Here is a 23,321-nt window from a genome sequence, read left to right as displayed (position 1 = left end):
ATGGGGTGGCTAAGTGTGTTGTTGTGAGCATCGGTTACTTGGTACTAGTGACCAAGTAGGTGTTGTTCAGGGTGGACCAATTTCTCTATGACCATAGTCACACTGGCACCAGTGTCCCTGTAGGCCTGAACCTCAACACCATTTATTAGGGTTAGCTGCTTGTACTTATCCATATTAAGGGGACAAGCAACTAAGGTGGCTAAATCAATAGCCCCCTCAGAGACTAACACAGCCTCTGTGGCCTCCCTAATAAGGCCAACCCCAACTAAGTTACCAATAGTGAGCCCAGCTACTCCCTTGGATTGGCTATTAGTAGGTGTGCTCCCACCACCACTGCTATTAGTAGGGACACTAGGTGTAGCAGTAGGGGTTGTAGTGGTAGGAGGCTTGGTGCCTTTCTTTGGACAACTGGGATCTGTTGTCCAATGGCCTTTTATTTTACATAAATAGCACCATGGTTTCTTTTCCTTGTTCTGATTAGAAGAGGATTTGGGCCCACCACCCCCACCAGAGTGTTTTTGTGGGCCTGATGAAGACTCATTTTTAGATTTGTCCCCACCCTTGTCTGAAGACTTACCATCCTTCTTCTTGTTGCCATCTTTGTCACCCCCTGTATGAACTTTTCTGTTCACCCTTGTTCTGACCCATTTGTCTGCCTTCTTTCCCAATTCTTGGGGAGAGGTCAGATCAGAGTCCACCAAGTACTGGTGCAACAAATCAGACACACAATTATTAAGAATATGCTCTCTCAGGATCAAGTTATACAGGCTGTCATAATCAGTAACTTTACTGCCATGTAACCACCCCTCCAAGGCCTTCACTGAATGGTCAATGAAATCAACCCAGTCTTGTGAAGACTCCTTTTTGGTCTCTCTGAACTTTATCCTGTATTGTTCAGTGGTTAAGCCATAACCATCCAGGAGTGCATTCTTAAGAACTTGGAAATTATTAGCATCATTTTCTTTCACAGTAAGGAGCCTATCCCTACCTTTTCCACTAAATGATAGCCATAGGATAGCAGCCAACTGCCTTTGAGGGAAATCCTGTACAACACAGGCCCTCTCAAGTGCAGCAAACCACTTGTTAATGTCATCCCCCTCCTTGCAAGGGGGAACTATCTTGTGCAGATTCCTGGAATCTTGCTCTTTTGCAGGATGACTATGGGGAATACTGCTGCTGCCACCATGGGTTTCTAAACCCAGTTTCTGTCTCTCCTTCTCTACTTCTAAAGTCTGTCTATCCAAATCCAGCTGTTGCTTCTTGAGCTTCAGTCTGGTTTGTTCCACTCTCAATCTATTTAGCTCCCTTTCTAACAATCTGTCATCAGGGTGGGTGGGAGGGACATGCCTTGAAACAGAAGTATGGTGAGAATGGACAGAAGGAGACCTGTCCCTTACAGAAGCCACCCTAACAGCTTGGCTAACAGAAACATCACTACCAGTATGGTGAGAATAAATGCTTTTGCTATGATGTGAGACAACACTATTTATATGGTGTGGCTCATCATCATTACCAACTATGCTAGACTGTCTAGTAATGGGCAGGCTAGGAAGTTTCTTTCCTGAATCTTTTCCTGGGGGAGTCCCTGGATCTGATTGAGAACCATTAGCTACTTTTTCAACAGATTGGGCACTTATGGCCTTATCCTGTACTCTAAGCATGTTAATTAACAGTTCTATGGAAGGATTCTTCCCTACACTCAAACCTCTCTCTATGCAGAGATTCCTTGCTCCTTTCCAGCTAAGGTGATCATATGCAAGTTTGGACAGATCAACATTTTGGCCTGTGCCAGACATTTTTAGAGAGAGTTAAAGTGATAGTAAAAGATAAAAAGTTTGTCAGAGCTTTTAGAAAGACAGAGAAAAAAACTTTTACAACTTTTTAGAACTTTTTAGAAAGTTAGAAGTACTTTTCAGCACTTAGAAAAGAGTGAAAAGAGGAAATGCAAAACTTTTTGGCTATGTGTATATACACTGACCTTGTTTTGTATATTTTTCTCTTATGAAAAGTACAATGACAAGAGTGGTAAGTAGTCTCAAAGCACTTATCCCACTGCTGCACAACCAATGTAGGAGGCTGGACTGGCTTGTAGTGAGTACCAAGGGGTACTTGCACCTTGCACCAGGCCCAGTTATCCCTTATTAGTGTATAGGGTGTCTAGCAGCTAAGGCTGATAGATAATGGTAGCTTAGCAGAGCAGCTTAGGCTGAACTAGGAGACGTGTGAAGCTACTACAGTACCACTTAGTGTCATATGCACAATATCATAAGAAAACACAATACACAGTTATACTAAAAATAAAGGTACTTTATTTTTATGACAATATGCCAAAGTATCTTAGAGTGTACCCTCAGTGAGAGGATAGGAAATATACACAAGATATATATACACAATAGCAAAAATATGCAGTATAGTCTTAGAAAACAGTGCAAACAATGTATAGTTACAATAGGATGCAATGGGGAAACATAGGGATAGGGGCAACACAAACCATATACTCCAAAAGTGGAATGCGAACCACGAATGGACCCCAAACCTATGTGACCTTGTAGAGGGTCGCTGGGACTATTAGAAAATAGTGAGAGTTAGAAAAATAACCCTCCCCAAGACCCTGAAAAGTGAGTGCAAAGTGCACTAAAGTTCCCCTAAGGACAAAGAAGTCGTGTTAGAGGAATAATGCAGGAAAGACACAAACCAACAATGCAACAACTGTGGATTTCCAATCTAGGTTACCTGTGGAACAAGGGGACCAAGTCCAAAAGTCACAAGCAAGTCGGAGATGGGCAGATGCCCAGGAAATGCCAGCTGCGGGTGCAAAGAAGCTTCTACTGGACAGAAGAAGCTGAGGTTTCTGCAGGAACGAAAAGGGCTAGAGACTTCCCCTTTGGTGGACGGATCCCTCTCGCCGTGGAGAGTCGTGCAGAAGTGTTTTCCCGCCGAAAGAACGCCAACAAGCCTTGCTAGCTGCAAATCGTGCGGTTAGCGTTTTTGGACGCTGCTGTGGCCCAGGAAGGACCAGGAGGTCGCAAATTGGACAAGGAGAGAGAGGGGACGTCAAGCAAGACAAGGAGCCCTCTCAGCAGCAGGTAGCACCCGGAGAAGTGCCAGAAACAGGCACTACGAGGATGCGTGAAACGGTGCTCACCCGAAGTCGCACAAAGGAGCCCCACATCGCCGGAGACCAACTTAGAACGTCGTGCAATGCAGGTTAGAGTGCCGTGGACCCAGGCTTGGCTGTGCACAAAGGATTTCCACCGGAAGTGCACAGGGGCCTGAGTAGCTGCAAAAGTCGCGGTTCCCAGCAATGCAGCCCAGCGAGGTGAGGCAAGGACTTACCTCCACCAAACTTGGACTGAAGAGTCACTGGACTGTGGGGGTCACTTGGACAGAGTCGCTGGATTCGAGGGACCTCGCTCGTCGTGCTGAGAGGAGACCCAAGGGACCGGTAATGCAGCTTTTTGGTGCCTGCGGTTGCAGGGGGAAGATTCCGTCGACCCACGGGAGATTTCTTAGGAGCTTCTGGTGCAGAGAGGAGGCAGACTACCCCCACAGCATGCACAAGCAGGAAAACAGTCGAGAAGGCGGCAGGATCAGCGTTACAGAGTTGCAGTAGTCGTCTTTGCTACTATGTTGCAGGTTTGCAGGCTTCCAGCGCGGTCAGCAGTCGATTCCTTGGCAGAAGGTGAAGAGAGAGATGCAGAGGAACTCGGATGAGCTCTTGCATACGTTATCTAAAGTTTCCCCAGAGACAGAGACCCTAAATAGCCAGAAAGGAGGGTTTGGCTACCTAGGAGAGAGGATAGGCTACTAACACCTGAAGGAGCCTATCAGCAGGAGTCTCTGACGTCACCTGGTGGCACTGGCCACTCAGAGCAGTCCAGTGTGCCAGCAGCACCTCTGTTTCCAAGATGGCAGAGGTCTGGAGCACACTGGAGGAGCTCTGGACACCTCCCAGGGAAGGTGCAGGTCAGGGGAGTGGTCACTCCCCTTTCCTTTGTCCAGTTTCGCGCCAGAGCAGGGCTAAGGGGTCCCCTGAACCGGTGTAGACTGGCTTATGCAGAATTGGGCACATCTGTGCCCAACAAAGCATTTCCAGAGGCTGGGGGAGGCTACTCCTCCCCTGCCTTCACACCATTTTCCAAAGGGAGAGGGTGTCACACCCTCTCTCAGAGGAAGTTCTTTGTTCTGCCATCCTGGGCCAGGCCTGGCTGGACCCCAGGAGGGCAGATGCCTGTCTGAGGGGTTGGCAGCAGCAGCAGCTGCAGTGAAACCCCAGGAAGGGCAGTTTGGCAGTACCAGGGTCTGTGCTACAGACCACTGGGATCATGGGATTGTGCCAACTATGCCAGGATGGTATAGAGGGGGCAATTCCATGATCATAGACATGTTACATGGCCATATTCGGAGTTACCATTGTGAAGCTACATATAGGTAGTGACCTATATGTAGTGCACGCGTGTAATGGTGTCCCCGCACTCACAAAGTTCAGGGAATTGGCTCTGAACAATGTGGGGGCACCGTGGCTAGTGCCAGGGTGCCCACACACTAAGTAACTTTGCACCTAACCTTTACCAGGTAAAGGTTAGACATATAGGTGACTTATAAGTTACTTAAGTGCAGTGTAAAATGGCTGTGAAATAACGTGGACGTTATTTCACTCAGGCTGCAGTGGCAGGCCTGTGTAAGAATTGTTAGAGCTCCCTATGGGTGGCAAAAGAAATGCTGCAGCCCATAGGGATCTCCTGGAACCCCAATACCCTGGGTACCTCAGTACCATATACTAGGGAATTATAAGGGTGTTCCAGTAAGCCAATGTAAATTGGTAAAAATGGTCACTAGCCTGTTAGTGACAATTTGGAAAGAAATGAGAGAGCATAACCACTGAGGTTCTGATTAGCAGAGCCTCAGTGAGACAGTTAGTCACTACACAGGTAACACATTCAGGCACACTTATGAGCACTGGGGCCCTGGGTTACCAGGTTCCCAGTGACACATACAACTAAAACAACATATATACAGTGAAAAATGGGGGTAACATGCCAGGCAAGATGGTACTTTCCTACAGGGAGCTCCCAAGAGAGCAATCTCTCTCTGCTTGCCGCCGCATTCACCTGCTCTCTGGGTTGGCCTAACCCACTATTACCCAGTTGCACGAACAGCTTGCGAAGGGACAGCAGGACTGTCCTCATCACCTCCCTCATAATGTACTGGAAGAGGAGTTATCGAATGGGACTCCTCTGACTGAAAAATCACTCCCAGAGTCTGCGCCATTGTCCTATCCCTCAGATGTTGTCTCAGTATCTGATGTCTCAGTCTCTGATCCTATGTCAGAGCGGTCCTCTATAACCCGAGTGCAGGCAGCAGTCATCCATCAAGATGCCATCTCTGCTATTGGCTAAACTGTTGCTCTAAAACACTAGCCTATGTAGACAGTCACAAAATCGATGGTGTGTGTGAGATACGTGCAACAGTAGAGGCCACCTTACCTGCGCTTCTTCCCTCAATCAGCACGTACTTTCAAGACACTAAAAAAACACCTTGTCACATACCATTCGTCACAGTCTTTAGCACCTCCTGCGCCCAGTCCAACAATCATTATTGGTGCTCCCACTCCCTTCTCCTCGGATTCCCTCATTACCACCCAGCAAAAGTGCCCTTCATCTCTCCATAGACTTTACTAATGTACTCAGCTATTTACATAAAATACAGATTTGCTCTTTGCAGTAGGCATATAAACCTTCTGCGCTTCTTTATGGCACTAAAACTGCCACTAGACAAGTCGGACCCTTTTCCCCCCAGGGAAACCACACACATATTGACAAAAGTCATATATATATGACAGCCAACCACCTGAAACTCAACTCAAGCAAAACCAAAATAATCATCTTTGGCCCACACAAAAACACCTGGGACCCCTCATGGTGGCCCACCACGCTAGGCCCTGCACCCACCCCCGCCAACCACGCACGCAACCTCAGCATCATCCTAGACTCCTCCGTCTCGATGACCCAACAAATCAACGCTCTTTCCTCCTCATGCTTCAACACACTCCGTATACTGAAAAACATTCAAATGGATCCCCACAGATACCAGAAAAACTGTCACTCACGCACTCATCAGCAGCAGGCTTGATTACGGAAACGCCCTCTACGCCGGCACCACTCTAAAACTCAAGCGCAAACTACACGCATCCAGAACTCAGCAGCACGACTCATCCTCGACCTCCGCCGACACGAACACATCTCTCCACACCTCAAATCCCTCCACTGGCTCCCCATTGACAAAAGGATCACCTTCAAGACCCTCATCCTAGCACACAAATCACTCCACAACACAGGCCCTGCCTACCTCAACGAGAGTCACCTTCCACACCCCCACACGAAACGTCCGCTCAGCTGACCTCTCTCTCGCCTCTGTCCCCCGCATCAAACACACCACCACCGGGGGCAGATCCTTCTCCTACCTTGCACCCAAAACCTGGAACGCCCTCACAACCCACCTTCACAAGACCCAAAACCTACTTCTTTTCAGGAAGGGCCTCAAAACCAGGCTTTTCGAACAGTGAACCTCCCAGCCCCTTTCCCTCCCCCCGTCCCCCCCCCAGTGCCTTGAGACCCTCACGGGTGAGTAGCATGCTTTATAAATCTCTTTGATTGATATAGATCTACCTCTCTCTATATATATATATATATATATATATCTACATAGATATATCTATAGATATATCCATGTACCTAGATATATCTACCTACATAGATATATATAGATCTATATATACATCTATTTTTTTTTAGTTGTTGTATGGTTTCCTTAGGGGCCAAAATGGCCCCCAGGGAAACCCTACAACATCTAAAAAAAATATTGCCCCCACTGGGGGTCACCCTGCCCACGGGCGACCCCCTTTTTTTTTTTTTTTTTTTTTTTTTTTTTTTTTTACTATTCTTTTTTTTTTTAAATCCCCTGGGGGGGGGCGCGATCACGCCCCCCCCCAGGGGGCACCTACCTTTTTTTTTTAATAAAAATTATGCCGGGGGGGCGGCCCATTTCCGGGGGGGCCGCCCCCCCAAAGTGAAATCCCTGGTGTCTAGTGGTGTTTCCTGGCCCCCGATCGCAGCTATGCTGCGATCGGGGGCCAGAAAACACTTTCAGAAGGCCTCGTAAGAAAGGGGAGACTCTCCCCTTTCTTACGAGGCCTTTTCAAAGTGTTTCCTGGCCCCCCGATCGCAGCTGTGCTGCGATCGGGGGGCCAGGAAACCTGAAAGTGTTTCCTGGCCCCCGATCGCAGTGTCTCCCCTTTCTTACGTGGCCTTCCTGAAAGTGTTTCCTGGCCCCCGATCGCAGCTGTGCTGCGATTGGGAGCCAGGAAACACTTTCAGGAAGGCCTTGTAAGAAAGGGAAGACTCTCCCCTTTCTTACGAGGCCTTCCCGAACGTGGGAAAGGCCGTTTTCCCCATCAAAGCAGGAAGCGGCCGCAAGGCTGCTTCCTGCTTTGATGGGGAAAACACCTTTGAAACGTCAGCGCGCCTCGCGGCGCGCTGACGTCACAAAGGGGCGGGTGGGGGGAGACACAGAAGCTTCCGTGTCTCCCGGGGGAAGTTTAAAAAAAAATAAAAAATCCTCGGGTGCAACGCACCCGAGGATTTATTAATACACTTCCTGGTGTCGGCCACTGGTCGTGACCCGCACCAGGGAGGGTGTGTGGGCGTCGGCCAGTGGCCGACGCCCGCACCTAAAAGGTTAGAGACCAGACAAGTCAGTTTAGTTAACAAATACAAATACACACAAAATTTTCTAATTGTTTTGCTCTTCTTGTTCATCAAACGCAGTGCACTACAGGTCTATCTCTCTCAATCTAATTTGGGTTGGGATTTGGACTGATTCATTACTCGGACTCAGTGCTCAATGTGGAACTACATCAACAGCCCAAAGAAGGAAGTTGTATACTTCAAAGAGAAATCACCATGATGATGTCTCAGAGAGGCATGCTCAGCCCTGTAGACTGGAGAGAGGTGCGTTGATTTGGGAAATACTGAGTAGCACTAGTGTGCTGGATCAAATGTTAAACTACCTTATTATGTTGTTGTGGTTGAGGGGGCTGTAATTTCAGAGAGACATGTGATTTCACATTATGGATGCACTCAGCTAAATGTTATGACATTTGTGAGATTGATCAGCCAGGCAAATGCAGCTACTTTCCTGGGATTCGCCCCCCACCATGCATGGTTCTCATCAATAATTTGATTGCAAATGTTGCAGTGATATTATCGATGATGTTATTGAAGATGTCATAACTGATGTAATATGTGAGGTTAAAAGTAGTGCATGGTAAGGGTGTGAATTATAGTTACCTTAGGGCACAAGTTATAGTTTCTTGAGATAAGTATAAGTAAAACTGCTAAATGTCCATGGTTTTGTGTGTGTAAAATTTAAAACTAACTATAACGCCCCTGTAACCTTTGGTTACTTAGTGAATTTATAATGTTTTTTAATTCTGTTTCCTAACTATAATGTCTCTGTAACCTTTGGTTTTATTCAGTGAATTTCTAGGAGTTTTCAAACATAAAGTAATACTTAAGGATCTGCAGATCCTCATGAGCCAAAAAAAAGATTTCTGGGCAATTTCTAGCCTATGAGTGTTCCCTCACAGACCCCTCCATCAGTCCCCTGGGGTTAGGGTACCTCTACCATGACCGTTTCTATCAGTTTTAAGCTTTATTCCCCCTCTCAGGACAGAATGCCAGTACACAAAATGGCTGCCACAACTTTTCTCTCAGGTTGCAGCCAGGAAATCATAGCATTTCTGTTGGCGTGTGAATCTGTGGATCTATCACAGTGGATTCATGACGGATCACAGTCTCTAGATATACCTAACTCTTTTTTAATAAAGATTAAACTACTGAACAGATTGACACAGAATTACAAAAAGAGATTTTTGGGGAGCAAGACCTAGCTTTCTACCAAATTTGGTGTCATCCCTACGGGAAATTGCATGGGGAAGAACATTTTGGGATCCCCTCTTTTTTCTCGCCCCCCCCCCCCCCCTTGAGAGATTACCCAGAAACTTTTCAGGCAGCAGCTGAAGTGAGTTACAAATCAGTTTTGGAAAGTTTGTAAGGATTCTTCAAAAGGTTGTCACAGTTATTAGAAAAACAAAAAATGCTTTTCCTATGCAAACCAAGTGACCTCTTCCTTGCTTTTCCCTCATTGTCATTGGTTTCTCTTTGCTTTTCCCCCATATTTTATGTGCCTGCTGTCTGGTTTTCACTCGTTTTAACTGCTTTCTCCTTGCTTTTTCCCCCATAGTTTGTTTGCCTTCTCCTTGCTTTTCCCTCATTCTCACCGCTTTCTCCTTGCATTTCCCTCATATTTTGTGTGCCTTCTCCTTGGATTTCCCTCATTACCATTGCTTTCTCCTTGCTTTTGGCCTTGTATTTTGTGTGCCTTCTCCTTGCTTTTCCCTCATTCTCACTGCTTTCACCTTGCTTGGCCCCCCATTTTTTGAGTGCCCGCTCCTTGATTTTCCCTTATTTTCACTGCTTTGTCCTTACTCTTTCCACCTTTTTTTGTGTATCTTCTCCTTGCTTTTCTTTCATTTTCATCAATTTCTCCTTGCCTTTTCCCCATTTTTTGAGTGCACTCTCCTTGCTTGTTTCTCATTTTTGCCACTGTCGTATTTGCCTTTTCCCTATTTTTTGTGTAATTCTCCTTGCTTTTCACTTTTCACAAGTTTTCCCTGCATTCTCCTTTCTTTTTCCCATATTTTTGAGTGTTTTCTACCTGCTTTTCCCTCTTGGCCTGGTGTTGGATGCACACAGGGGGTTGGCCACGGTGCCAGACCTGCAAGGAGGCCCTGTGGCCAGCCCCTGCCTTCACATGGCTGAATGCCGCACTTGGCTTGGCATTGGTAGAATGTGAGGGGTTGGCTGCAGTGCCTGGTCACAGGCGAGGGGTTGGATGAATGCAGGGTCTGTCCATAGGTCCTGGCCGTTGTGGTGGGGTTGGATGCATGCAGGAGGCTGGACAAAGGGTAGTGTTGGCAGCCATCTTGAGACTCAGCTTCAGCTGAGTCCCAACAAAAAATGCAAAAAAAAAGGAAAAGGGGCCAGAGTAGATACACCCTTAGCTCTGGTGTTGTGGTCCCAGAAGGGACTCTGCCAGAGCAAAAAAGCACTTTAAAAAAAATTATTGCTGCAAATTTGCAGTGAATCCACAATTTTGTGGCAATTTCTTTTTTTTTTTAAACAAGCACGGGCTCCTGAGCTTGTTTTTTTTAAAGCCCCTGGGTGGGCCAGGTCCTAGCTGAATGTAAAAAAATTCTGGGGTCCATGCAGCCCCTCCACATTACTTTCACTAATGCCCCAGGGAGGTTGTGGTCCCTGGTGCAATAATAAGCCCAGGAGGGGGACCCCATTGGACCCCTGGGGACCACCACCTCCCTGGGACTAGTCTCAACCTAAATGTGGGGGGCTGCCTAGTCCCCCCCTCATCGACTAGGAGACTGCCACCTTCCTGGGGCTAAATTTAAATATGTTACGGGGGCTATTTTGGACCCTGAAGCCCCAGGGACTGCCACCTCCCTGGGGTTAATCTCCAATTAAATGTGGGGGGTGGGCACCTGGCCCCCTTGCAGTCTAAGGGACCGCCACCTTCCCGGGGCTAATCTCTAATTGAATGCGGGGGGCACTCGGCCTACCCCGCAGCCCTGGAGACCACTACCTCTCCAGGGCACAATTTCTAATGAGATGCAGGGAGCCTGCCCTGCCCCCTGCAGTCCCCAGGACCACCACCTCCTGGGCTAGGTTTAAATATGTTAAGCGGTCTGTTTTGGACCCTGCAGCCCCAAGGACTGCCACCTCCCTGGGGAAAATCTCTAATTAAATGGGTGGGGGCTCCGGGCTCCCTCCTGGAGCCCTGGGGACCAACAGCTTCCTGGGGCTAATCTCTAATTAAATGCAGTGGGTACCCAGCTCCCCACAGCCCTGGAGACCACCATTCCCCAGGGCACAATTTCGAATGAGATGTAATGGGGCCCCCTGGCTCCTCCACAGCCCTAGTAACCACCACCTCCCCAGGGCTAAATTTTAATAGGATAATGGGTCTGTTTCAAACCCCTCAGTCCTGTTGACCGCCACCTCCCCGGGGCTAGGACCTAATGAGATGTGGACAGCCTCCAGGACCACCACTTCCTTACGACTAATCTTTAATTAAATGCGGGCGGCACTTGGACCCCCAGCCCTGAGAACCGCCTGTAGGAAAGTAGCCTCTTTCTAGCATGCTTATCCCCACTTTTGGCCTGTTTGTGAGTGTGTGTCTGTGTTTTTACCGTGTCACTGGGATCCTGCTAGCCAGGACCCCAGTGCTCATAGATAAAAACCTATATGCCAGTGTGTTTTGCCTGTCTCACTGGAATCCTGCTAGCCAGGACCCCAGTGCTCATAGTTTGTGGCCTAATGTGTATGCCTCTGTAGTGCCTAACTGTGTCACTGAGGCTCTGCTAACCAGAACCTCAGTGCTTATGCTCTCTCTGCTTTTAAATTTGTCACTGTAGGCCAGTGACTACATTTACCAATTTCAATTGGCATAATGGACCCCTTTATAAGTCCCTAGTATATGGTACCTAGGTACCCAGGGCACTGGGGTTCCAGGAGTTCCATATGGGCTGCAGCATTTCTTTTGCCACTCATAGGGAGCTCAGACAAACCCTTACACAGGACTGCCACTGCAGCCTGCTTGAAATAGTGCACATGCTATTTCACAGCCATTTTCACTGCACTTAAGTAACTTACAAGTCACCTATATGTCTAACCTGCACTTGTTGAAGGTTAGGTGCAAAGTTACTAAGTGTGAGGGCACCCTTGCACTAGCAAAGGTGCCCCCACATATTGCAGGGCCATTTCTCCGGACTTTGTGAGTGTGGGGACGCCATTACACATGTGCACAAGATATAGGTCAATACCTATATGTAGCTTCACAATCATAACTCCGCTTATGGCCATGTAACATGTCTAAGATCATGGAATTGTCCCCCCATTCTAAATGTGGTATTGGGGAGCCAATTCCACGCATCCTGGGGGCTCCACCATGGACCCCCAGTACTGCCAAACCAGTTCTCTAAGGCTTGCACTGCAGCTACAACTGCTGCCACCTCACAGACAGGGTTCTGCCCTCCTGGGGTCTGGGCAGCCTAGTCCCAGAAAGGCAGAACAAACCATTTCCTCTGAGAGCAGGGTATTAAACCCTCTCCCTTTGGAAATAGGTGTTACAGGCTGGGGAGGGGTAGCTTCACCCAGCCTCTGGAAATGCTTTGAAGGCACAGATGGTGCCCTCCTTGCATAAACCAGTCTACACGGGTTCAGGGATCCCTTCTCTCCTGCTCTCGAGGGAAACTGGACAAAGGAAAGGGGAGTGACCACTCCCCTGTCCATCACCACCCCAGGGGTGGTGCCCAGAGCTCCTCCAGTGTGTCCCTGATAAAGTAGTCAATCCCCCTCTCAGGGGAATTTAGGGTCTCTCCCGTGGGTTCTCTTCAGATTACGACTTGCAAGAATCCAGCAGGACTTCTCTACACTTCTCTTTTTTACTTCTGCCAAGGATTGACCGCTGACTGCTCCAGGACACCTGCAAAACTGCAACAAAGTAGCCAAAAGACTACCAGCAACATTGTAGCACCTAATCCTGCCGGCTTTCTCGACTGTTCCCTGGTGGTGCATGCTCTGGAGCTGCCTGCCTTCACCATGCACTGGAAGCCACAAAGAAATCCCCTGTGGGTCAACAGAATCTCCCCCCTGCTTCAGCAGGCACCAAACTTCAGCTTCACTGGTACTCTGGGTCCTCTCTCATCCTGACGACCATGGCCCCTGGAACACAGGTGGTAGACCCAAGTGACTCAGATTGTCCAGAGGTCCAACTGTCTGAATTTGGAGGAGGCAAGTCCTTGCCTCCCCTCCCCAGACAGTAATCATGTACACTGTGTGATCTGCAGCTACCAGGGCTTTTGTGCACATTTCCAAGAAATCCTGCATGCACAGCCGAGCCTAGGTCCCCAGCACTCCGTCCTGCGATGCTCAGCTCCCTGAGTTGACCTCCGGTGTCGTGGGTCCTCTCTTTGCAGTGTTGAGATGACTGCCATGTTCAGTCTTCTTGAACCCGTGTTCAAGGACTTCTGCGGATGCTTCCTTCCTTCCTGTCCCCTCTGTCTCTTCTCCCAAGTGGCGATATCCTGGTCCTTCCTGGACAAGGGCAGCACCCTTTTTCTCCAACCGTGACTCTTGCAGGTAGCAAGGCTTGTTTGTAGTATTTTGCCAAGGAAACAACTCTGCATCCTCCAGCACACTGTAGGACATCTTCTGCACAAAGCAGAACCTCCTACCTCCTTTCGTTGTTGCAAAACCTGCAGGTTCTTCCAACCTGAGGCAGCCATTTTGCACCTTCATCTGGGGTTTAGTGGGCTCCTGCCCCCTCTGGACACTTTAGCGACTCTTGGACTTGGTCCCCTTCCTTTGCAGGTCTTCAGGTCCAGGAATCCGTCTTCAGTGCTTTGCTGTCTGTTGTGGTCCTTGCAAAATCCCCTATCACGACTTTAGTGTGTTTTGGGGGAAATAGTAGTACTTTACTCCTACTTTTCAGGGTCTTAGGGTGGGGTCTCTTTTACCCCCTTAGTGTTTTCTCACACTCCCAGTGACCCTCTACACACTACACTTGCTAGGGGTGCATTTGTGGTTTGTTTTACACTTTCTCAGTATATGGTTTGTGTTGCCCCTAGGCTTATTGCATCCTATTGTGTTTTACTGTGTTTCCACTATTTTCTGACTGTTTTACTTACCTGATTTGGTTAGTTGTGTATCTTTTGTGTATGTTACTTGCCTCCTAAGGGAGTATATCCTGTGAGATATTTTTGGCACATTGGCCCTCATTCTGACCTTGGCGGGCGGCGGAGGCCGCCCGCCAAAGTCCCGCCGCCAGGTTACCGTTCCGCGGTCGAAAGACCGCGGCGGTAATTCTGACTTTCCCGCTGGGCTGGCGGGCGGTCGCCTTCAGACCGCCAGCCAGCCCAGCGGGAAAGAGGCTTCCACGATGAAGCCGGCTCGGAATCGAGCCGGCGGAGTGGAAGCTGTGCGACGGGTGCAGTTGCACCCGTCGCGTATTTCACTGTCTGCGCAGCAGACAGTGAAATACATGTAGGGGCCCTCTTACGGGGGCCCCTGCAATGCCCATGCCAGTGGCATGGGCACTGCAGGGGCCCCCAGGGGCCCCGCGACCCCCCCTACCGCCATCCGGATCTCGGCGGTCCGACCGCCGGGATCTGGATGGCGGTGGGGGGGTCGGAATCCCCGCGGCGGTGCAGCAAGCTGCGCCGCCGCGGAGGATTCAATGGGGCCGCGGTACACTGGCGGGACCCCGCCAGTGGTGCCGGTCCGACCGCGGCTTTACCGCCGCGGTCGGAATCCCCATTGGAGCACCGCCGGCCTGTCGGCGGTGCTCCCGCGGTCCTCCGCCCTGGCGGTCAAAGACCGCCAGGGTCAGAATGACCACCATTGTCACTAAAATAAAGTACCTTTATTTTTAGTAACTATGAGTATTGTCTTTCTTATGATATAGTACCTATATGATATAAGTGGTATTGCATGAGCTTTGCATGTCTCCTACTTCAATCTTGGCCGCTCTGCTACAGCTACCTCCATCAGCCTAAGCTGCTAGAACACTACTACACTCTACTAATAAGGGATAACTGGACCTGCCATAAAGTGTAAATACCATTGGTACCCACTACAAGCCAGGCCAGCCTCCTACACCGCCACCTCCCGAAGGCACAATTTCTAATGAGATGCGGGGGCTACCTAGCCCCACCCCAAAGCCCCATGGACTGCCACCTCCCCGGGGCTAAATTTTAATAACATACAGGGTCTGTTTTGGAGCCAATTATGGCCATGGAGACAAGCCCCCCACCCCACCCCTTGGCCAGTTCCTGCTATTTCCCAGTGTGCCCATCATCAGGACATAGCTGTTTGCTCTGACATGGCATGAGAGCAAACTCTCCGGTTCCAGCAAGTGAGAGCTGTCAAAGAGCTTTTTGCATCTTTCACTTGCTGGGAACAGAGGTTTCCTCTGTTTTCCTGCACTAGGCAGTGAAACAGAGGAAACATTTCTCTCACAGAGTGGGGGAGCTACATCTTTAGCAGCTCCCTTTCTGTGATTTCAATAACACCTCCCAAAGGAGGTGGGAGCTGGCTGGGACCACAGGGGCCTTCAGGCTCCCCCATGGTCCCCAACAACGGTGACTGGGTACCCTGGGGGGCATCCAGGTGACAGGGGTGGGCCCCAGGGGATGGTGTCCACGGGTCCAAGATTGACCCAGGGAGGGGAGCCACTAGGAAGCCATGTGGCCCCCCTCCACAAAAAATATATCAACTCCAGGCCCCGGGGATGGTGTCCCCGGAGCTGAAATCAGCCTGTGGAGGGTTTCCGTGTGGCCCTTTCTCCCTAAAAAATATTTAAAAGGCTGGGCCCCAGGGGATGGGGTCCCGGGGGCCATGATAGGGCCAGGGAGGGGGGCACGTGGCCCAGCACAGAAAATAATGTTAGGGCCGGGAGATGGGGTCCCTGGGGCCAACATCGGCTTCCCAAAAACATATATTTATTAATGGCAGGCCCAAGGGGATGGAACCCTGGGGCCAAAATTGCCCAGAGGATGGGGGGACATGGCCTCCCTACCCCCAAAAAAATTTAGAAGGCTGGGCCCCGGGGATGGGGTGCCCTGGGCAAAATGTGGTCAGAGGAGGGGGTCATGCGGACCTACATTCTACCCATGCTGTGCATGGCCAAAGGCCGTGTGCAACGTGGGGTTGGGTGGTTAGCGGTTTTGGCCGCAGGGTCTGGTTGCGAGTGGTGGTGGATGAATTAAAGTATAGTAATGAAAATTACTTTACGTAAAAAAAAAATGGAAATTCACTGAAAAAAACTAAGGTTACAGGGTCACTGTCAACACCAGGACAATGCGCGCTCTATGGGCAACATAATGCAAAGAAACAAAACTTGTGCAATGTAATAATTCATGCATTGTGTGTTGATATTGCATATTAACTTTTTGCATTGCAGGTATTTATATTGATATGTCTTTAATACTGTTTGCAATGTATTGTTCATTTTCAAGCCTTTCCTGCAGCCTGACTAGGTGTGGCTTGGTGTGGCAGTGGGCGGGGCTTGGGTCTATTTAAGGAACCCAGCCCAGCTCCACGTGCTCACTATTCAGAGGTCCCGGTGCAGAGCAGCAGCAGTTTCCAGGGCTCTTGTTCCAGAGACCTACATGGACATTTCCAGGCCCTGTCCTCATTACCTTGGTGATCGTCAAGCAGGGAGGTAAGGCGGAGGTCGGGCTAGGCCCCTGACTCCGTTTCTTGGGATTTGTTGAATTTTGGTCTTTGGATTAAATCGCGTGTGCGATTGTTTCCTGGCGTTTGAATCTTGATGGTTGAATCGGCAGCAGTTTGCGCAATTCATTCTTAGCCTTTCACCCTTGCATTTCAGATCGGCAGTGTGCGCAATCATTTTCTGCATTTGAATCTTGATGGTTGAATCAGCAGCAGTGTGCGTGATTCATTCTTGGCCTTTAACCCTTGCATTTCAGATCGGCAGAGTGCGCAATCATTTTCTGGCATTTGAATCTTGATGGTTGAATCGGCAGCAGTGTGCATGATTCATTCTTGGCAATTAACCCTTGCAGTTCCGATCGGCAGAGTGCGCGATCATTTCCCGGCATTGGAATCTTGATGTATACTTTAGCAATAAGATGCATAGTAATTTCTGGGCAATTGAATCCTGAAATTCAAATCAAAACAGAGTGTGACTATACAGTATTATTCATGAATCTTTTGCTGTTCATGTTTTGGGAATCAATGTTTTAATTGACTTTTGTCATGCCATAGTTACTATTCCAAGAACTAACTTGAGAGAGTTCCATGGTCAGCGCATAAGGTGTTATTCTGGAAATGCTTAAATGAAAGTTTGCGTAATCCTTCTTTACTTCCAGGTATCCAGAACTAAAAAGTTATGTTGTTGAAAAGCTTTTGATTTCTCATGTTATCAAAGTATAGATATACAAAGTTTGTGAAGAATAATGTGAATAACTTTGCTATTGTGTTGCTAAGTCCCCGCTGGTCCCAACCTAAAACCCATCCCCCACTTGGCCATTCTTTAACTCTGTCTGTACTATAATGGCTAGTAGAGTTTGGAGCTGCCAAGAGGTGGACATATTGGGAACAGGCGCAAACCCAGAGGATCCGGTCTTGCTGACAGACACTATAGTTAGGAAATTGACTTTAAAAAAACCATAGAATTTTTTTTGAAATTACAAAGGTTACAGGGATGTTGTAGTTTGGCTCACGTTTTAAACATACATAGCTATAGAAATTGACCAGTTATAGTTGGAGTTATCTCAAGTAAATATAACTCGTACCCTAAGGTAACTATAACTCACACCATGGCCATGCACTGCTAATTACCACACAAATTACGGCACTCATGACACCTTTGATAACATCATTGCTAATATTAATGTAATATTAGCAGTAAAATGTTTGCCAAAAAAAATGTGAATGGTGAGGGAGCGAGATATAGTTACTTTATGGCATGGGTTTTAGTTACTTGAGATAACTCTAACTGTAAGAGGTGACATTCTATGATTTTGGACATTTAAAATGTGAGCCTAACTATAACGTCTGTGTAACCTTTGTTTTTTTTAACTGACTATATAAATATATAAAGGTCACAGGGACATTATAGTTAAGAAATAGAATTAAAAAACATTATAAATTCACTGAAAAAAACAAAGGTTATAGGGACATTATAGTTAGGTTCTGAATTCACTCGTACAAAATCTTAAAATCTTAAAAATTCAGCAGTTGTAGTAAAAGTGCACGGTGGGGGTTGGCAGGAAGGCCTAGCTGGTGGTCAGGCCCTGCGCCCAACCTCTTGCAGTGCATGGCCTTCTGCCATGCGTAGAAGGGGTTGACCGCAGGGCCTGTCTCTCTGGGTGTGCGAATAGGTGTGAGAGGCTGTTTCAGGGTGTGAGTGTGAAAATGTCTCTCAGAGCGGGTGTGTGACTGTCTGCATGGGTCTGTGAGTGGATGTGTAAGAGTCTGAGTGTGTCTTTGAGTGGGTGCATGAGTGTCTAAGTGGGTCTTGAGTGAGTACTTGAATCTCTGAGTGGATCTATGAGTGGGTGTGTGAGTCTCTGAGTGGGTCTATGAGTGAGTGTGTGAGTCTCTGGGTGGGTACATGAGTTACTGAGTGGGTCTGTGAGTGTTTGTGTGAGTGTCTAAGTGGGTCTATGAGTGGGTGAGTGAGAGTTTAAGTAGGACTGTGATTGGGAACAAGAGTCAGTGCATCTGTGAGTGAGTGCATGAGTTTCTGATTGGGTCTATGAGTGCATCAATCTCTGTGTGGTCCAGCGAGTGGGTGCTTGCGCCTGAGTGGATCTGTGAGTGGAAGCATGAATGTCTGAGAGGGTCTGTCAGTGGGTCTGTGAATGTCTGAGTGGATCTGTGACTGGGAGCATGACTGTCTAAGTGGGTCTGTGAGTGGGTGTATGAGTGTCTGAATGGGTCTCTTGTAGTGGGTGTGTGAGTCTCTGAGTGGATCTGTGATTGGGCGCATGAGTCTCTGAGTGAGTGTATTAGTGCATACGTGAGTGGGTGTGTGAGTGTCTATGTGTCAGTAGCTGTGTAAGTGACTCTGCCACACCTGCCTTTTAATCCAACAAGAGTCCACAACTTTGCACAAAATATCTACCCAAGTGGAGTTTTTTCTGCCTCCTTGGTTAAAGGTCCAGTTCGTATTGTACACTACAGCTGTGTAATAGACCAAGGGGAAATGTCACCAGTGACCTTGTGTGCATTTTTACAACATGATTGTTCATGTTGCCTCTTTCACTAGAATACTGTGACAACATGGATCCTCCTACAGCAAGGCAAATTAAACTACAAAAAACGTAAATCTTGACCAAGCCAGGGTCCTTCCTCTCATCTATGTGAAGTAAGTGCTTCTTTGTTTTGTGGAGATGTCCTCATATTTCTCGGCATCCAGAACGTGCCATCAAAACCGGCAGTAAATGCACTGGGCGGCCCCTTGGTAAGCTGTCCATCATCCTAGTAAAATGTGGGAAGACCTTTGGATACTACTAAGGTGGACAGTGAGGAGTCAAGCGGGCATAGCTTCCCGGTGATTTGCACATTTGCATTCTTGTATAAATATAAAGGGAGAACCATGTGTTCTAGGGGAAGGGCGATGAGGATTCCTTCCCCAGGCCGATTTTGGCCTCAGAGATCCAGTCCTGGGGGTGGCTGTCCTCAGGCCCATTATTAGCTCCATGAGGGTGGGCCACGCAGCTCGCCTTCAACATTTTAACTTAGCTCCAGAGAGGTGGTGGTCCCTGGGGCCAAAGCTCTGCAACAGATTTCCCTTCATTATTTTTTTTAGCCCTGGGGAGGTGGCGGTGCCTAGGGCTGTAAGGAAGGCCATACAGGCCTCCCCCATTACAAATAAAGATTTAGCCCTGGGGAGGTGGCAGTTCCCAGGGCTGCAGGTGGGAGCTCAGGCTGCCCACTTAAATTCTATATTTTTCCCCAGGCTGTGGGGGAGGCCATACGAGCCTCCCTCATTACAAATAAAGATTTAGCCCTGGAGAGGGGGTGGTCCCAGGAGCCAAGCGGGCTCCCCACATACATTTTATATTTAGCCATGGGGAAGTGGCGGTCCCTGGGGCTCTGGGGGAGGGCATACAGGCCTCCCCCTTTACAAATAAAGATTTTTCCCCGGTGAGGTGGTGGTCCCCGGGGCTAATATAAGCCCTAGGAAGGGGGGGGGCTATGCGTCCCCCTCCTTTTCTGATCCCCAAATGCCCCAGGACTTGGCACACTCAGTGGCAAAATATAGCAAAAGGGTGGTCTTTTTATCTTGATCCGCGGATTATCGCAAGATTTTTTTTAATGCTTTATACCCCTGGCGGGGTCTGTGAGGGACCCCTAGACGATGGCTAGGGGCTCAGGGTGATCATGCGCTGGCCCCTTTCCTATTCTTTTTATTCTTTTACCTTTTTTTGTGGGACTTGGCTGAAGCTGAGTCTCAAAATGGCTGGCAACACTTCCTTGCCAAAGTGTTGGCAGCCAATCAGATATCATCACGGGGACAGTTGGAACCGCTGAGGATCCATATCCCTCAATATCTATATTTTTAAAAGTCTACTACCTCAAAAGCTACTGAACAGTTTAACACCAAATCACATAAAGCAAGCTTTCTGGACCAAGACGTAGCTTTCTGTCAAATTGTGTGTAATTTATTTCAGCAGTTCGGGCTGTAGTCCTGTTCAAAGTCCCTTTGGGAAAAGTCATGGGAAAAATGTGTTTTGGGACCCCCCCCCTTATATATATATTTGTGTGTGTGTGTGTGTATATATGCATATAGATATATATATGTGTATGTGGATATATATATATAGATGTATATAGATATACATATATGTAACATATGTACTGTATATCTATAAGTGTATATGTGTGTGTGTTTGTGTATATATATATATATATATATATATATATATATATATATATATATATATATATACATATGAGTCAATCACATCACATAACATACACTTAATTTAGCTCTGAGTGTGAGCAGAATGCTATTTGAAAACAAAAATAAGTATCACTCACCAATCCCCGCACCCTCAACACCTAGCAGGTCGAGCAGACACTGTTCCCGGTCTATAATGTCCTCCCAGACGTGCGCAAGCTGCTGTGTTGAGCACTGCACCCCAGTGCTGTGGCGCCCTGACTGACACACTCTCCCCTGCAGCAGCCAAAACTCCCACAGGGCAAAGCTTTTCCCCGGCCTAATGCCAACGTGGAGGGGAGGTGGTGCTAAACCCAAAAAACAAGGGTGGCCAGCTCCATCTTGGTAAAAATGAGGGGTGACTGCATCCCCGAATGGTGTACGTGTGGCGCTGCTGCTGCTGCTGCTGTCTGCGTATGCCATGGGGGATGCTAAGGATGAAAGCAGAAAGGAAGGAAGTGGAACAGGAGGAGGAGGAGGACAGTCACACAAGAAAAGGGGTATCAAAAAAAGTAAAAACAAAGCATATAAAGACACAAAAAAGTAAAATGACACAGGAAGAAACAAAGTACACACACATAAAGACACAGTGATAAAAAAAGAAGTAAATGAGGGTGGATGTTGGCAAAGCGATCAGATGGGGGAGGATTAAGAGAGATAGAAAAACAGGTCTAGCAGCATTAAAAGAAGCAGAAAAGCATGTAAAACAAAATGGCTGTGGCCATGCCCACTGCGTGGTGTATTTTGAGATGACTTTCATGTGAAATGAGCTACGTGTGTGAAAAAAACAGCATGAGGAGTCGAATGAGCATTTTCCTACATGCTAGCAGAGTTCTGTGAAATCTCGCAGAGTATTTTTATAACTCCATGGGTTTAGCCCGGGCCTGTACCTAAAGACCACAGGCCTGCAAAAACTTCCAAGTATAGATAGTGGGTAACCATCAATGAGCAGAGAATGGATGCTCTAAGGGACATGGGAGCCAATATGACAACCATGAGAGGCACTACCCAGAGCTCAGGTTCCCTTTGAGGGGGGGGTAGGTCTCAAGTTCTCTAAAAGTAGCTGTGCACTCTGTGATGCCTGTAGATTGCTTGCTAGGAAATAACTTGGAACACTGTCTGGAAGGAATTGGAGCTCAAGACTCCCCCAGAAATGTTGCGTTTACCTGAGTGGGTCTGTGCGACCACTCAGTCCATGGCGTCCTGGAAGGATGAGTCAAGAGAGCTTGGAGCCTAGAAAAATGTCTTAGGTGTCTGCAAAGAAAGGGAAGGGCAGGAAGCAGGGTAATCTCACCTCTGAAGTTATTGCTGCTCCTCTAGATGGGGTACCTGGGTGACTTGCCTGAGCTTTCTGGGTGGCAAGTTGAGGTTGGACGCATCAGGGAGCAATTCTGCAGAGCGCATAGAGAGTGTCCTACCCTTGAGGGACTGAAATGAAATTTTGAAGCCCAGGCAGCTGGTGATGCCTGTGGAGATCACCTGGTGTACTGGGATAACAACCTCCTTTACTGTGAGACCAAGGCTTTTGTGAATGGGTCAGCATGTGTGCTGCTGGTCCCCCAATTTTACAGGGCCTTCCTGCTGGGTCTGCTCACAAGATCATTTGGCAGGATACCTGGGGCAGGACAAGACCTTTGAAAGGCTTGTCACCAACTTTTACTGGCTCCAGATGAGGAAAGCCTCGGATGCTTTTTGTAGGACTTGCATCACCTGCCAATGAGTAAGAAGACAGGAAAGAAGCTCAAGACTCCCCTGGCTCCCATGCCTGTTGTTGGAGCCCCCTTTGAGAGGGTGGGCATCAATATTGTTGGGGCCTTGAGCCCCAAAACAGCCTTGAGCAACAGATTTAACCTGGGTATGGTGGACCACATCAGCTGGTACCCGGAGGCCAACCCTCTGAGCACCACAAGTGCACCTGCAGTGACTAGAGAGTTGATCGGGATTTTTACCCGAGTGGGTTTCCCCAAGGAAATGGTGTCAGATAGGGGCACCAACTTAATGTTTGCAACATAAAGGCCATGTGGAAGGAATTTAGGGTAACCTACAAGGTCTCCACACACTGGCATCTCCAGATGAACTGGATTGTTAAGAGTTTCAACAAGACCTTTACGGACATTATTATGGGCTTACCAAAGCCCATTAGGTGGAATTGGAATGTCCTCTTCACAGGTCTACTTTTTACCTACAGGGAGGTACCACAGAAAGAAGTAGGGTTCAACCCCTTTGAACTCCTCTATGATCATTCTGCCAGGGAACCTCTCAGTTTGGTGAAGGATGGTTGGGAGCAACCACCCAGGAAACCCCCTCAGGATGTGGTTAGCTACATACTAGCCCTCTGCAACCAAATGCTGACTTCGAAGACCCTAGAAACCCCCTATGGGTCAACCACCTCAATCTCCTGAAGCCCCAGTACTAGAGGTCTGAGAACACCATGATGGAAAAAGATAGGTCAGTGGAGGGTGTCAACTTCTCCACTACCCTGACACCAGAGCAGCAGAGGGAATGTCATCAGCTATTGAGACAGTTTGCCTTTCTGCTCTCCTCACCCCTGGGCTTACACACTTGTGTACCCACGACAATGACTCTGATGAATGTCTCCCTGTCAAGAACAAATTCTACAAACTGTCCGACAAGGTGAGGGCCAGCATTAAAGAGGAGTTTTCCATGATGCCGGAGATGGGATTCATTGAGCACTCCAGTAGCCCCTGGTCCAG

Source organism: Pleurodeles waltl, chromosome 5 (assembly GCF_031143425.1).
Source record: "Pleurodeles waltl isolate 20211129_DDA chromosome 5, aPleWal1.hap1.20221129, whole genome shotgun sequence".
NCBI classification, from domain to species: domain Eukaryota; kingdom Metazoa; phylum Chordata; class Amphibia; order Caudata; family Salamandridae; genus Pleurodeles; species Pleurodeles waltl.
The sequence above is the reverse complement of the archived record's forward strand: the minus strand, read 5'-3'. Positions refer to the sequence as shown.